Raw genomic sequence first — 14,033 nt, forward strand, 5'->3', positions numbered from 1 at the left:
TCTGCAGGCATTAAATGAAATAATTCAGTGTTCCAGCAGAGGGAGACAACGTTTCAGAAAAGGCATTGTAGCAAACCAAAAAAGAAATTTTAAGCGCAGCAGAGTAACCAGCTCACATACCTGTTAGCTCAGGTGAGTTTAAAAGGCTGCTGTTGATAACAAGGGCATTTGCTAAATAGATGGTGTGTGTGCAACAATATACTGAAAGGTCAATTATATTGTGCAGCTTATCTCACCACCTGTAGTTATTTAGGTGAAAGCTCCAAAATGCTTGCCTAATATGTCTGTTTATCCAAAAGGAAGTATAGAGGGAGAGCTAGATAGATAGCATTGCATTACATTACATTACATGGCAATGCAATGCACAGTTGCTGAAGTTGAACCAAAATGAGCTTGTCATCTGGCTTCTGCAACTTTTAACATGAAAAATCCAATGAGGAGAAGAAAAGCAAAGCCAAAGAGTCCATCCCAAAATCCGACAAACAAGCAAAATGAACAAAAAGCATTGAATTCAATTCTTTCTGATTTTAGAAACTGCATTAAAGAAGGGGTGCACCGGTCCTGGAGATACTGCAATACCAGGTCAATGCGTGGAGTGGACAGAGCAAGCTCTTTTTCCATCTCCCTGTTCTAAAAATCCATTTAATATATGGTCCCCAGATAGGGGACGTATCAGATATTAAACTGATAAGAACAGATACTACACTTGATCTTAGCCAAAAGGCCGAGAAGCGATAACCAGAATTGGTTTCCGACTACGGTGCCACCCAAGGATTCTGAAAAGTCCATTTGTGGAGATGGCCACCTGGACTCCCGTTAAGAAGACATGCTGTCAACCTCTAGATCCCTCACATGCCTGCACTTTTCGGCTTGCTGCTGCTGCAATCCACGCGTTTTAGATCTGCATAACTCCACCTCTTTTAGCACAGTACCCTCAACCCCCGGCTGTTCCCACCCGCCTCAACACCGTTGGAAGGGAGGAGAACCAATTAAGGCGGGGGGGGGGTGGAACGAGCAGCTGTCTACCCTTAGCAGGAGGGTTGCTGATTAATTACCTCTCCTGCTGCTGCTGCTGCTGGCTGTCCAGCAGCAGACTGAAGGTGGCTGCTGCTGTGCGCAGGTATATAAAGGCTCAGAGCCTATTATGACACGCGCAGCCAGCGTTCCATTGCCACATTCCGTCTACTGCAGGCGGGATACCTGGATGGCTGAATGTCACTGAGAAGCTCACAGAGACCGCCATAAGCAACAGTTTAAAAGAATGCCACAGACTAATCAACCAAACTTTTTGGGTTGGTTTCTCTTTTATAGTCTGCAGGCATTAAATGAAAGAAGTCAGTGTTCCAGCAGAGGGAGACAACGTTTCAGAAAAGGCATTGTAGCAAACCAAAAAAGAAATTTTAAGCGCAGCAGAGTAACCAGCTCACATACCTGTTAGCTCAGGTGAGTTTAAAAGGCTGCTGTTGATAACAAGGGCATTTGCTAAATAGATGGTGTGTGTGCAACAATATACTGAAAGGTCAATTATATTGTGCAGCTTATCTCACCACCTGTAGTTATTTAGGTGAAAGCTCCAAAATGCTTGCCTAATATGTCTGTTTATCCAAAAGGAAGTATAGAGGGAGAGCTAGATAGATAGCATTGCATTACATTACATTACATGGCAATGCAATGCACAGTTGCTGAAGTTGAACCAAAATGAGCTTGTCATCTGGCTTCTGCAACTTTTAACATGAAAAATCCAATGAGGAGAAGAAAAGCAAAGCCAAAGAGTCCATCCCAAAATCCGACAAACAAGCAAAATGAACAAAAAGCATTGAATTCAATTCTTTCTGATTTTAGAAACTGCATTAAAGAAGGGGTGCACCGGTCCTGGAGATACTGCAATACCAGGTCAATGCGTGGAGTGGACAGAGCAAGCTCTTTTTCCATCTCCCTGTTCTAAAAATCCATTTAATATATGGTCCCCAGATAGGGGACGTATCAGATATTAAACTGATAAGAACAGATTTTTTTTTTTTTTTTTTTTTTTTTTTTTTCCTCAGATTAAGACCCACATTAATTTATGCATCATAGCGCATATTCACATAACGGGTTCTCAAATCATCATTCGGAAAAACAAAAACAAAATCCCAAAAAACACAACCCTGCAATTAACTGTTACTTACTGTAAGAAGTCCAATGTGAAAAGTTCCAGAGTGCTTCTGCTGCTGTCTCACCATACTTCTTTTTATCCAATAAATAGGCATAAAACAGTCTAGCAAGAAAAATCTTTCTGCATTCCATGGGGGAAAAAACAATCTTTTTAAAAATCACCAAATTCCGAACGTCCCATAAAACCTCTTTATATATGACAAAAATAATCCAGCTTGCCCGCTTCCTTTGCGAGTACTTAAAATCTTGACCTATTAAAATCCTTTCAAAATCGAAACAATGAAAACCAACTAAAGCAACAAACATACGTGACAACAAGGTAAAAACTTTTTTAGCAAAAAAACAGTCCCAAAAAATATGCTGTATTGTTTCCACCTTATTGCAACCTTCCCTAGGACATAGTTCTTGAACCTTTATCCCCCGGTCATTCAAAAAAGCCCTTGTTGGCAAGCATCCATGCAACGCCATCCAGGTTACATCCTTCTGTCTGTTGCTGATTCCACGCATGAAAAAAAGCTTCCACACCTGTCCAGACTGTGCATTATTACAAAACGGCACATCACATAACATCTCCTTCTTCTTAATACCTGAGACAATCAGTTTTTTGTCCGGTCTAACCATGGAGCTTATCCCATTTTGATCATAGAAGGACCTAAGCACCACATAAAAAAACGGTATCACAAACGAAACTGGTTTTCTTAAATCCTTCTCACACCAGCTCCATTTCTGGAAAAGCCGTCCTGCTAAATATTTGCACATGTCCGCAGTCCTGTTATTGCACTGGGATAATTTATAAATGTTCAAAAAATAATGCATTCTTAAAAATAAGTCAATGTTAGGAAAATCACAACCCCCATTTTCCACAGAACACATAACCATTCCTCTTCTTAGTTTCTCCATTTTGGATCCCCAAAAAAACACAAACAGTTTCCTTGTCACTCTCTTTGTCCAAAGCACAGCAGGTGGGAAAATCAAAGCAGTGTACAGCAGAAGCGGGAGAATCACAGACTTGATTACCAGCACTTTCCCTCTCAGCGACAGGTTCCTTAGTTTCCAAAAGTTCAACTTCTGATCCATTTTGTCTTCTAGAATCTTCAGGCTGCTTTTCCCTTTCAGTTCCTTCTCAAAGATGACACCAAGAACCTCAATTTCCTCCCTACTCTCCACTCCTGCCACGTTAACCTCAACCTGCCTCCCAAAGTTACAAAGCTGGCACTTTCCCCAATTCACCGCCATACCAGCCACACAACAAAAAATCCTTACGTGCAAATTCACTCTATTGAGATCCGCCTGTGAACCACAAGTAAAAACAATATCATCCATATAACTTAAAGACTTGACTGGACCCCCGGATCCCCCAGGAATAAAAACACCAGCCACACACTTGTCAACTTGCACACTTTTTAAAAGGGCCTCCACCACACAGATAAAAAGAATTGGTGACAGGGGACAACCCTGCCTAACTCCCGATAAAATATTAAAACTGGAACTCACATGCCCATTAACTAAAATCTGGCTACTGACCCCACAATAAAAACTCTTAATGACCATCAATAATTTATCCGGAACACCAAGGTGACTTAAAGCAGAGAACAAAAATCTATGTGATATTTTATCAAAGGCTTTCTCCAGGTCCACCGACTGTAACAAAAGAGCATTCTTATTCAAATTAGCCTGATAAATTAAGTCTCTTAGAAGCAGCAAATTATCTGAAATTTTCCTACCAGGCACTGCACATGCCTGATACTCCCCCACCATATCACCTATCACATCTGCCAGTCTACCAGCCACAATTTTAGAAATAATTTTGTAATCACTGTTTAACAATGTTATGGGCCTCCAATTTTTAATATCCCTCATGTCCCCTTTCTTATGAATCAGCGTAACAATCCCCTTACGCATAGAAACCGATAAAATCCCATGAGTAAAACCATATTGCACCACCCGGGAAAACTCCACACCTATAATATCCCAAAATCTAACATAAAATTCAGCAGGAAGACCATCACAGCCTGGCGTCTTGCCTTTCGCCAAGCCATCCACTGCCCGTCTAATTTCATCTTTCCCAACCTCCTCACTTAAAAACCCAATTTTCTCCTCAGGAATATTATTAGTTAATACTTTGCAATAATCATTAATTTCCGCATCACTGGCTCTACTATCGTTAGAGAAGAGTGTTTCATAAAAGGAAAGAATACTGCCAATCATCTCATCCCCAGATACCTCCCCTGCAGGAGAAAAAACAGACTTAAAAACCCCTTTAGGTTTAAAACATTTTTTAAAAAAGTATCTCGAACATTGCTCATTTTCCTCCATGTGCTTTATTTTTGCCTTAAACATAATAGTCTTCCCTTTTTCAATAAGTATCTTCTTCAGTTCGTCCTTCAAATCTGCAATCTCTTTATCCACCTCCATCCCCGCTCTCTTAAACTTATGGAGTACTTCCAATTTTGAAATAACAGCAGCATCATGATCCCTTTTGGCTTTCGCTCTCCTAAAACACACCCCTTTAAAATAACATGCAAATTTCTCCTTAGCCCAGTCCCACCACTCTAGCAAATCTTTAAAAAGGTGCTGTTCAGACACACAAGACAAAAACACTTTATTAAAACCAACCTTAACACTCTCCTCTTCCAGCAGGCTTACGTTCAGCTTCCAGAGTCCCTTTCCAAAAGCCAGGGACTCAGCTATACACAGATCTACCACTATCATCTTGTGGTCAGAAAAAGTCGTCATCACGTGATTGCACTTGGCCACCTTAATCCCTTCAGACATAAAAACATAGTCAATTCGGGAAACACTACGTCCACTATCTGATATGTATGTGAACTTATCACTTGGCCCAACCATCAGACCAGCATCCGTGTAGCGTAAATCCTGCACAATCTGATTTAAAATATTAGACGTAACATCAGTCCTACCTTCCGTAGAGCTCTTACGATCTTTTGCGGATCTGACACAATTAAAATCTCCAGCCACTATAGTGAAGTCTCTGCCTGGTAAAAACAACTTTAGAGACTCCAAAAACCCAACTCTTGCTTGTTTATCAGCAGGGGCATAAACATTAAAAACCCGTACCCGCTGACCTAAAAAATCCACTAATAAAAACAAACATCTCCCAGGTATGATTACTTTAAACTCTAAAACCTTTAGACTGGAATTACACAGTAAAATGCCCACCCCTTCATTCCTGTTTTCTGAGCATGGGGACCAAAAAGATTGCCCCTTATTCCACTCACTCTCATGCGGGGCAGATTTAATTACACATTCCTGCAGACAGACAATATCTGCATTCACACTCTCAATGTACTCCAGTATCCCTGCTCTCCTACAAGCAGAACCAATCCCTCGTACATTCAGAGAAGCAACACACAACGCCATCATAACAACAGGAAAAAATCTCCACCATACCCGATCCATCATGAACCAGTAGAAAACCCACTCCTGCCACCCACTTTTCTACGTATATCAGGCGACTCAGAACTCGAGTCCCTGTTAGAATAACCTGGTCTTAGGGAGACTGGATCTTCCTGCCCCCCAGACCAACACCCCTCCACCTTACTTCTTTTAATCACGGAGGCATAACTCTCCTCCTTGCCATCATCTTCCTCCTCATTTTCACTCCAATCACTGTTAACCCTATCACGCTGCTGAGGGGTTATAGTTCCATCCGAATCAGAATCCTCCTCCTCCAAAACCTCCATTTCCTCACCCCCATCTCTTCCCAAAACAGGATTCACTGACTCCGCCATATTAGACAAATCCATCCCATCACCCGGGCCATGCACATCAGCTACTTTGTTTATTACTTCCAGCCCCTCCCTCAAACCAACTTTCTTCTGGCTCCGCCCCTTTTCCTCCATCTTGGGCACCGCATGGTCTCTTCCCCTACCACCATCTTGTTTTTGGCTTTCCCCCTCTGAGTCTGAGCCTTCGCCCTCCTCCCCACTTTCCTGCCGAGTCTTCTTCTGCCTCTCTTCAGCGTCCACCTGTGACCTAGGAATCTGAGCCCACAATCTACATTTCCTTGCAAGGTGATCTGCATGTCCACACAAATCACACACCTTATTCATTGGGCAACCACTTGCCACATGCCCAGATTTCCCACAACCTCTACAAACATCACCTTGCACTGGACAATCTTTCTGAACATGTCCAAACTCATGACACTTTCTACAATATTCCATCTGTCCATTATAAAAACAAAATCCCCTTTCTCCTCCGATAGAAAACTGTGCAGGAATGCTCTTGGCACCCCCAATAGCTCTATCATCCGGTCTCAGTTTTACAACATATCTCCTCTTGCCATTTAGATAATTGTATTTGTTCTTCATTCTTCCCAAAAATTTAACCTCACTACAATACCGAGCTAAAAAATTGGAAACAGTCTCATCCGGAACTTTAGGGTTATACATGTGCACAACCACATACTTATATGTCTGCTGGAACAGAGGTTCCAGTGCAATAAACTCTAGGCATTTCAATTCCTTTTCTTCCTTCATTCGTACCAACTCCATGTAGACTCTCTGGCAAATACTCAAAGAAACAAAAGTGATATCATAAATTCCTTGTTTCTGAAAATCCTGCAGTGCCAATACATCCGTTACCTTCAAGCCATTAATGTTCTTCAAGACATCAACGCAAACTTGGTCCAAACCGATTTCTCCTTCATGACCTGCAGCCACCTTCAGACGGACCGAGTCCTCTAATCCACGTGTTTTCTCCACCATTTTTACAGCAGATAAACACAATCACCGCTCAATCGCACACTAGGGCCCCACAAGGGGGAACCCCAGTCACAACTGCCCTCCAAACAACACCAGCAGCAGAAAACCACCACTGATCTTGCCAAAAGGCCGAGAAGCGATAACCAGAATTGGTTTCCGACTACGGTGCCACCCAAGGATTCTGAAAAGTCCATTTGTGGAGATGGCCACCTGGACTCCCGTTAAGAAGACATGCTGTCAACCTCTAGATCCCTCACATGCCTGCACTTTTCGGCTTGCTGCTGCTGCAATCCACGCGTTTTAGATCTGCATAACTCCACCTCTTTTAGCACAGTACCCTCAACCCCCGGCTGTTCCCACCCGCCTCAACACCGTTGGAAGGGAGGAGAACCAATTAAGGCGGGGGGGGGTGGAACGAGCAGCTGTCTACCCTTAGCAGGAGGGTTGCTGATTAATTACCTCTCCTGCTGCTGCTGCTGCTGGCTGTCCAGCAGCAGACTGAAGGTGGCTGCTGCTGTGCGCAGGTATATAAAGGCTCAGAGCCTATTATGACACGCGCAGCCAGCGTTCCATTGCCACATTCCGTCTACTGCAGGCGGGATACCTGGATGGCTGAATGTCACTGAGAAGCTCACAGAGACCGCCATAAGCAACAGTTTAAAAGAATGCCACAGACTAATCAACCAAACTTTTTGGGTTGGTTTCTCTTTTATAGTCTGCAGGCATTAAATGAAAGAAGTCAGTGTTCCAGCAGAGGGAGACAACGTTTCAGAAAAGGCATTGTAGCAAACCAAAAAATAAATTTTAAGCGCAGCAGAGTAACCAGCTCACATACCTGTTAGCTCAGGTGAGTTTAAAAGGCTGCTGTTGATAACAAGGGCATTTGCTAAATAGATGGTGTGTGTGCAACAATATACTGAAAGGTCAATTATATTGTGCAGCTTATCTCACCACCTGTAGTTATTTAGGTGAAAGCTCCAAAATGCTTGCCTAATATGTCTGTTTATCCAAAAGGAAGTATAGAGGGAGAGCTAGATAGATAGCATTGCATTACATTACATTACATGGCAATGCAATGCACAGTTGCTGAAGTTGAACCAAAATGAGCTTGTCATCTGGCTTCTGCAACTTTTAACATGAAAAATCCAATGAGGAGAAGAAAAGCAAAGCCAAAGAGTCCATCCCAAAATCCGACAAACAAGCAAAATGAACAAAAAGCATTGAATTCAATTCTTTCTGATTTTAGAAACTGCATTAAAGAAGGGGTGCACCGGTCCTGGAGATACTGCAATACCAGGTCAATGCGTGGAGTGGACAGAGCAAGCTCTTTTTCCATCTCCCTGTTCTAAAAATCCATTTAATATATGGTCCCCAGATAGGGGACGTATCAGATATTAAACTGATAAGAACAGATACTACACTTGATCTTAGCCAAAAGGCCGAGAAGCGATAACCAGAATTGGTTTCCGACTACGGTGCCACCCAAGGATTCTGAAAAGTCCATTTGTGGAGATGGCCACCTGGACTCCCGTTAAGAAGACATGCTGTCAACCTCTAGATCCCTCACATGCCTGCACTTTTCGGCTTGCTGCTGCTGCAATCCACGCGTTTTAGATCTGCATAACTCCACCTCTTTTAGCACAGTACCCTCAACCCCCGGCTGTTCCCACCCGCCTCAACACCGTTGGAAGGGAGGAGAACCAATTAAGGCGGGGGGGGGGGGGGTGGAACGAGCAGCTGTCTACCCTTAGCAGGAGGGTTGCTGATTAATTAAATCTCCTGCTGCTTCTGCTGCTGGCTGTCCAGCAGCAGACTGAAGGTGGCTGCTGCTGTGCGCAGGTATATAAAGGCTCAGAGCCTATTATGACACGCGCAGCCAGCGTTCCATTGCCACATTCCGTCTACTGCAGGCGGGATACCTGGATGGCTGAATGTCACTGAGAAGCTCACAGAGACCGCCATAAGCAACAGTTTAAAAGAATGCCACAGACTAATCAACCAAACTTTTTGGGTTGGTTTCTCTTTTATAGTCTGCAGGCATTAAATGAAAGAAGTCAGTGTTCCAGCAGAGGGAGACAACGTTTCAGAAAAGGCATTGTAGCAAACCAAAAAAGAAATTTTAAGCGCAGCAGAGTAACCAGCTCACATACCTGTTAGCTCAGGTGAGTTTAAAAGGCTGCTGTTGATAACAAGGGCATTTGCTAAATAGATGGTGTGTGTGCAACAATATACTGAAAGGTCAATTATATTGTGCAGCTTATCTCACCACCTGTAGTTATTTAGGTGAAAGCTCCAAAATGCTTGCCTAATATGTCTGTTTATCCAAAAGGAAGTATAGAGGGAGAGCTAGATAGATAGCATTGCATTACATTACATTACATGGCAATGCAATGCACAGTTGCTGAAGTTGAACCAAAATGAGCTTGTCATCTGGCTTCTGCAACTTTTAACATGAAAAATCCAATGAGGAGAAGAAAAGCAAAGCCAAAGAGTCCATCCCAAAATCCGACAAACAAGCAAAATGAACAAAAAGCATTGAATTCAATTCTTTCTGATTTTAGAAACTGCATTAAAGAAGGGGTGCACCGGTCCTGGAGATACTGCAATACCAGGTCAATGCGTGGAGTGGACAGAGCAAGCTCTTTTTCCATCTCCCTGTTCTAAAAATCCATTTAATATATGGTCCCCAGATAGGGGACGTATCAGATATTAAACTGATAAGAACAGATACTACACTTGATCTTAGCCAAAAGGCCGAGAAGCGATAACCAGAATTGGTTTCCGACTACGGTGCCACCCAAGGATTCTGAAAAGTCCATTTGTGGAGATGGCCACCTGGACTCCCGTTAAGAAGACATGCTGTCAACCTCTAGATCCCTCACATGCCTGCACTTTTCGGCTTGCTGCTGCTGCAATCCACGCGTTTTAGATCTGCATAACTCCACCTCTTTTAGCACAGTACCCTCAACCCCCGGCTGTTCCCACCCGCCTCAACACCGTTGGAAGGGAGGAGAACCAATTAAGGCGGGGGGGGGGTGGAACGAGCAGCTGTCTACCCTTAGCAGGAGGGTTGCTGATTAATTACCTCTCCTGATGCTGCTGGCTGTCCAGCAGCAGACTGAAGGTGGCTGCTGCTGTGCGCAGGTATATAAAGGCTCAGAGCCTATTATGACACGCGCAGCCAGCGTTCCATTGCCACATTCCGTCTACTGCAGGCGGGATACCTGGATGGCTGAATGTCACTGAGAAGCTCACAGAGACCGCCATAAGCAACAGTTTAAAAGAATGCCACAGACTAATCAACCAAACTTTTTGGGTTGGTTTCTCTTTTATAGTCTGCAGGCATTAAATGAAAGAAGTCAGTGTTCCAGCAGAGGGAGACAACGTTTCAGAAAAGGCATTGTAGCAAACCAAAAAAGAAATTTTAAGCGCAGCAGAGTAACCAGCTCACATACCTGTTAGCTCAGGTGAGTTTAAAAGGCTGCTGTTGATAACAAGGGCATTTGCTAAATAGATGGTGTGTGTGCAACAATATACTGAAAGGTCAATTATATTGTGCAGCTTATCTCACCACCTGTAGTTATTTAGGTGAAAGCTCCAAAATGCTTGCCTAATATGTCTGTTTATCCAAAAGGAAGTATAGAGGGAGAGCTAGATAGATAGCATTGCATTACATTACATTACATTACATGGCAATGCAATGCACAGTTGCTGAAGTTGAACCAAAATGAGCTTGTCATCTGGCTTCTGCAACTTTTAACATGAAAAATCCAATGAGGAGAAGAAAAGCAAAGCCAAAGAGTCCATCCCAAAATCCGACAAACAAGCAAAATGAACAAAAAGCATTGAATTCAATTCTTTCTGATTTTAGAAACTGCATTAAAGAAGGGGTGCACCGGTCCTGGAGATACTGCAATACCAGGTCAATGCGTGGAGTGGACAGAGCAAGCTCTTTTTCCATCTCCCTGTTCTAAAAATCCATTTAATATATGGTCCCCAGATAGGGGACGTATCAGATATTAAACTGATAAGAACAGATACTACACTTGATCTTAGCCAAAAGGCCGAGAAGCGATAACCAGAATTGGTTTCCGACTACGGTGCCACCCAAGGATTCTGAAAAGTCCATTTGTGGAGATGGCCACCTGGACTCCCGTTAAGAAGACATGCTGTCAACCTCTAGATCCCTCACATGCCTGCACTTTTCGGCTTGCTGCTGCTGCAATCCACGCGTTTTAGATCTGCATAACTCCACCTCTTTTAGCACAGTACCCTCAACCCCCGGCTGTTCCCACCCGCCTCAACACCGTTGGAAGGGAGGAGAACCAATTAAGGCGGGGGGGGGTGGAACGAGCAGCTGTCTACCCTTAGCAGGAGGGTTGCTGATTAATTACCTCTCCTGATGCTGCTGCTGCTGGCTGTCCAGCAGCAGACTGAAGGTGGCTGCTGCTGTGCGCAGGTATATAAAGGCTCAGAGCCTATTATGACACGCGCAGCCAGCGTTCCATTGCCACATTCCGTCTACTGCAGGCGGGATACCTGGATGGCTGAATGTCACTGAGAAGCTCACAGAGACCGCCATAAGCAACAGTTTAAAAGAATGCCACAGACTAATCAACCAAACTTTTTGGGTTGGTTTCTCTTTTATAGTCTGCAGGCATTAAATGAAAGAAGTCAGTGTTCCAGCAGAGGGAGACAACGTTTCAGAAAAGGCATTGTAGCAAACCAAAAAAGAAATTTTAAGCGCAGCAGAGTAACCAGCTCACATACCTGTTAGCTCAGGTGAGTTTAAAAGGCTGCTGTTGATAACAAGGGCATTTGCTAAATAGATGGTGTGTGTGCAACAATATACTGAAAGGTCAATTATATTGTGCAGCTTATCTCACCACCTGTAGTTATTTAGGTGAAAGCTCCAAAATGCTTGCCTAATATGTCTGTTTATCCAAAAGGAAGTATAGAGGGAGAGCTAGATAGATAGCATTGCATTACATTACATTACATTACATGGCAATGCAATGCACAGTTGCTGAAGTTGAACCAAAATGAGCTTGTCATCTGGCTTCTGCAACTTTTAACATGAAAAATCCAATGAGGAGAAGAAAAGCAAAGCCAAAGAGTCCATCCCAAAATCCGACAAACAAGCAAAATGAACAAAAAGCATTGAATTCAATTCTTTCTGATTTTAGAAACTGCATTAAAGAAGGGGTGCACCGGTCCTGGAGATACTGCAATACCAGGTCAATGCGTGGAGTGGACAGAGCAAGCTCTTTTTCCATCTCCCTGTTCTAAAAATCCATTTAATATATGGTCCCCAGATAGGGGACGTATCAGATATTAAACTGATAAGAACAGATACTACACTTGATCTTAGCCAAAAGGCCGAGAAGCGATAACCAGAATTCGTTTCCGACTACGGTGCCACCCAAGGATTCTGAAAAGTCCATTTGTGGAGATGGCCACCTGGACTCCCGTTAAGAAGACATGCTGTCAACCTCTAGATCCCTCACATGCCTGCACTTTTCGGCTTGCTGCTGCTGCAATCCACGCATTTTAGATCTGCATAACTCCACCTCTTTTAGCACAGTACCCTCAACCCCCGGCTGTTCCCACCCGCCTCAACACCGTTGGAAGGGAGGAGAACCAATTAAGGCGGGGGGGGGGTGGAACGAGCAGCTGTCTACCCTTAGCAGGAGGGTTGCTGATTAATTACCTCTCCTGCTGCTGCTGCTGCTGGCTGTCCAGCAGCAGACTGAAGGTGGCTGCTGCTGTGCGCAGGTATATAAAGGCTCAGAGCCTATTATGACACGCGCAGCCAGAGTTCCATTGCCACATTCCGTCTACTGCAGGCGGGATACCTGGATGGCTGAATGTCACTGAGAAGCTCACAGAGACCGCCATAAGCAACAGTTTAAAAGAATGCCACAGACTAATCAACCAAACTTTTTGGGTTGGTTTCTCTTTTATAGTCTGCAGGCATTAAATGAAAGAATTCAGTGTTCCAGCAGAGGGAGACAACGTTTCAGAAAAGGCATTGTAGCAAACCAAAAAAGAAATTTAAAGCGCAGCAGAGTAACCAGCTCACATACCTGTTAGCTCAGGTGAGTTTAAAAGGCTGCTGTTGATAACAAGGGCATTTGCTAAATAGATGGTGTGTGTGCAACAATATACTGAAAGGTCAATTATATTGTGCAGCTTATCTCACCACCTGTAGTTATTTAGGTGAAAGCTCCAAAATGCTTGCCTAATATGTCTGTTTATCCAAAAGGAAGTATAGAGGGAGAGCTAGATAGATAGCATTGCATTACATTACATTACATGGCAATGCAATGCACAGTTGCTGAAGTTGAACCAAAATGAGCTTGTCATCTGGCTTCTGCAACTTTTAACATGAAAAATCTAATGAGGAGAAGAAAAGCAAAGCCAAAGAGTCCATCCCAAAATCCGACAAACAAGCAAAATTAACAAAAAGCATTGAATTCAATTCTTTCTGATTTTAGAAACTGCATTAAAGAAGGGGTGCACCGGTCCTGGAGATACTGCAATACCAGGTCAATGCGTGGAGTGGACAGAGCAAGCTCTTTTTCCATCTCCCTGTTCTAAAAATCCATTTAATATATGGTCCCCAGATAGGGGACGTATCAGATATTAAACTGATAAGAACAGATACTACACTTGATCTTAGCCAAAAGGCCGAGAAGCGATAACCAGAATTGGTTTCCGACTACGGTGCCACCCAAGGATTCTGAAAAGTCCATTTGTGGAGATGGCCACCTGGACTCCCATTAAGAAGACATGCTGTCAACCTCTAGATCCCTCACATGCCTGCACTTTTCGGCTTGCTGCTGCTGCAATCCACGCGTTTTAGATCTGCATAACTCCACCTCTTTTAGCACAGTACCCTCAACCCCCGGCTGTTCCCACCCGCCTCAACACCGTTGGAAGGGAGGAGAACCAATTAAGGCGGGGGGGGGTGGAACGAGCAGCTGTCTACCCTTAGCAGGAGGGTTGCTGATTAATTACCTCTCCTGCTGCTGCTGCTGCTGGCTGTCCAGCAGCAGACTGAAGGTGGCTGCTGCTGTGCGCAGGTATATAAAGGCTCAGAGCCTATTATGACACACGCAGCCAGCGTTCCATTGCCACATTCCGTCTACT

The 14,033-nt window shown here is 43.7% G+C and overlaps 6 non-coding genes and 1 pseudogene across 6 annotated transcripts; all 7 read right to left on the bottom strand.

Annotated features, from left to right (window-relative positions):
- Positions 1-545: 545 nt before the first annotated feature.
- LOC141210986 (U2 spliceosomal RNA) lies at positions 546-736 on the bottom strand. Its single transcript, XR_012280975.1, has one exon. It is a non-coding gene; the product is annotated as a U2 spliceosomal RNA (small nuclear RNA).
- Positions 737-1,856: 1,120 nt separating this feature from the next.
- Positions 1,857-2,067, bottom strand: LOC141210690 (U2 spliceosomal RNA; annotated as a pseudogene).
- A 6,074-nt stretch (positions 2,068-8,141) lies between these two features.
- Positions 8,142-8,332, bottom strand: LOC141210987 (U2 spliceosomal RNA). The gene has a single exon (XR_012280976.1). It is a non-coding gene; the product is annotated as a U2 spliceosomal RNA (small nuclear RNA).
- A 1,124-nt stretch (positions 8,333-9,456) lies between these two features.
- LOC141210989 (U2 spliceosomal RNA) lies at positions 9,457-9,647 on the bottom strand. Its single transcript, XR_012280978.1, has one exon. It is a non-coding gene; the product is annotated as a U2 spliceosomal RNA (small nuclear RNA).
- A 1,119-nt stretch (positions 9,648-10,766) lies between these two features.
- Positions 10,767-10,957, bottom strand: LOC141210990 (U2 spliceosomal RNA). The gene has a single exon (XR_012280979.1). It is a non-coding gene; the product is annotated as a U2 spliceosomal RNA (small nuclear RNA).
- Positions 10,958-12,081: 1,124 nt separating this feature from the next.
- On the bottom strand, positions 12,082-12,272 carry LOC141210991 (U2 spliceosomal RNA). Its single transcript, XR_012280980.1, has one exon. It is a non-coding gene; the product is annotated as a U2 spliceosomal RNA (small nuclear RNA).
- Positions 12,273-13,392: 1,120 nt separating this feature from the next.
- Positions 13,393-13,583, bottom strand: LOC141210992 (U2 spliceosomal RNA). The gene has a single exon (XR_012280981.1). It is a non-coding gene; the product is annotated as a U2 spliceosomal RNA (small nuclear RNA).
- Between the last annotated feature and the right edge of the window lie 450 nt (positions 13,584-14,033).

The sequence above is a fragment of the Phyllobates terribilis genome, unplaced genomic scaffold, assembly GCF_046119375.1.
Source record: "Phyllobates terribilis strain yellow unplaced genomic scaffold, ASM4611937v1 Scaffold_169__1_contigs__length_4117513, whole genome shotgun sequence".
NCBI classification, from domain to species: Eukaryota; Metazoa; Chordata; class Amphibia; order Anura; family Dendrobatidae; genus Phyllobates; species Phyllobates terribilis.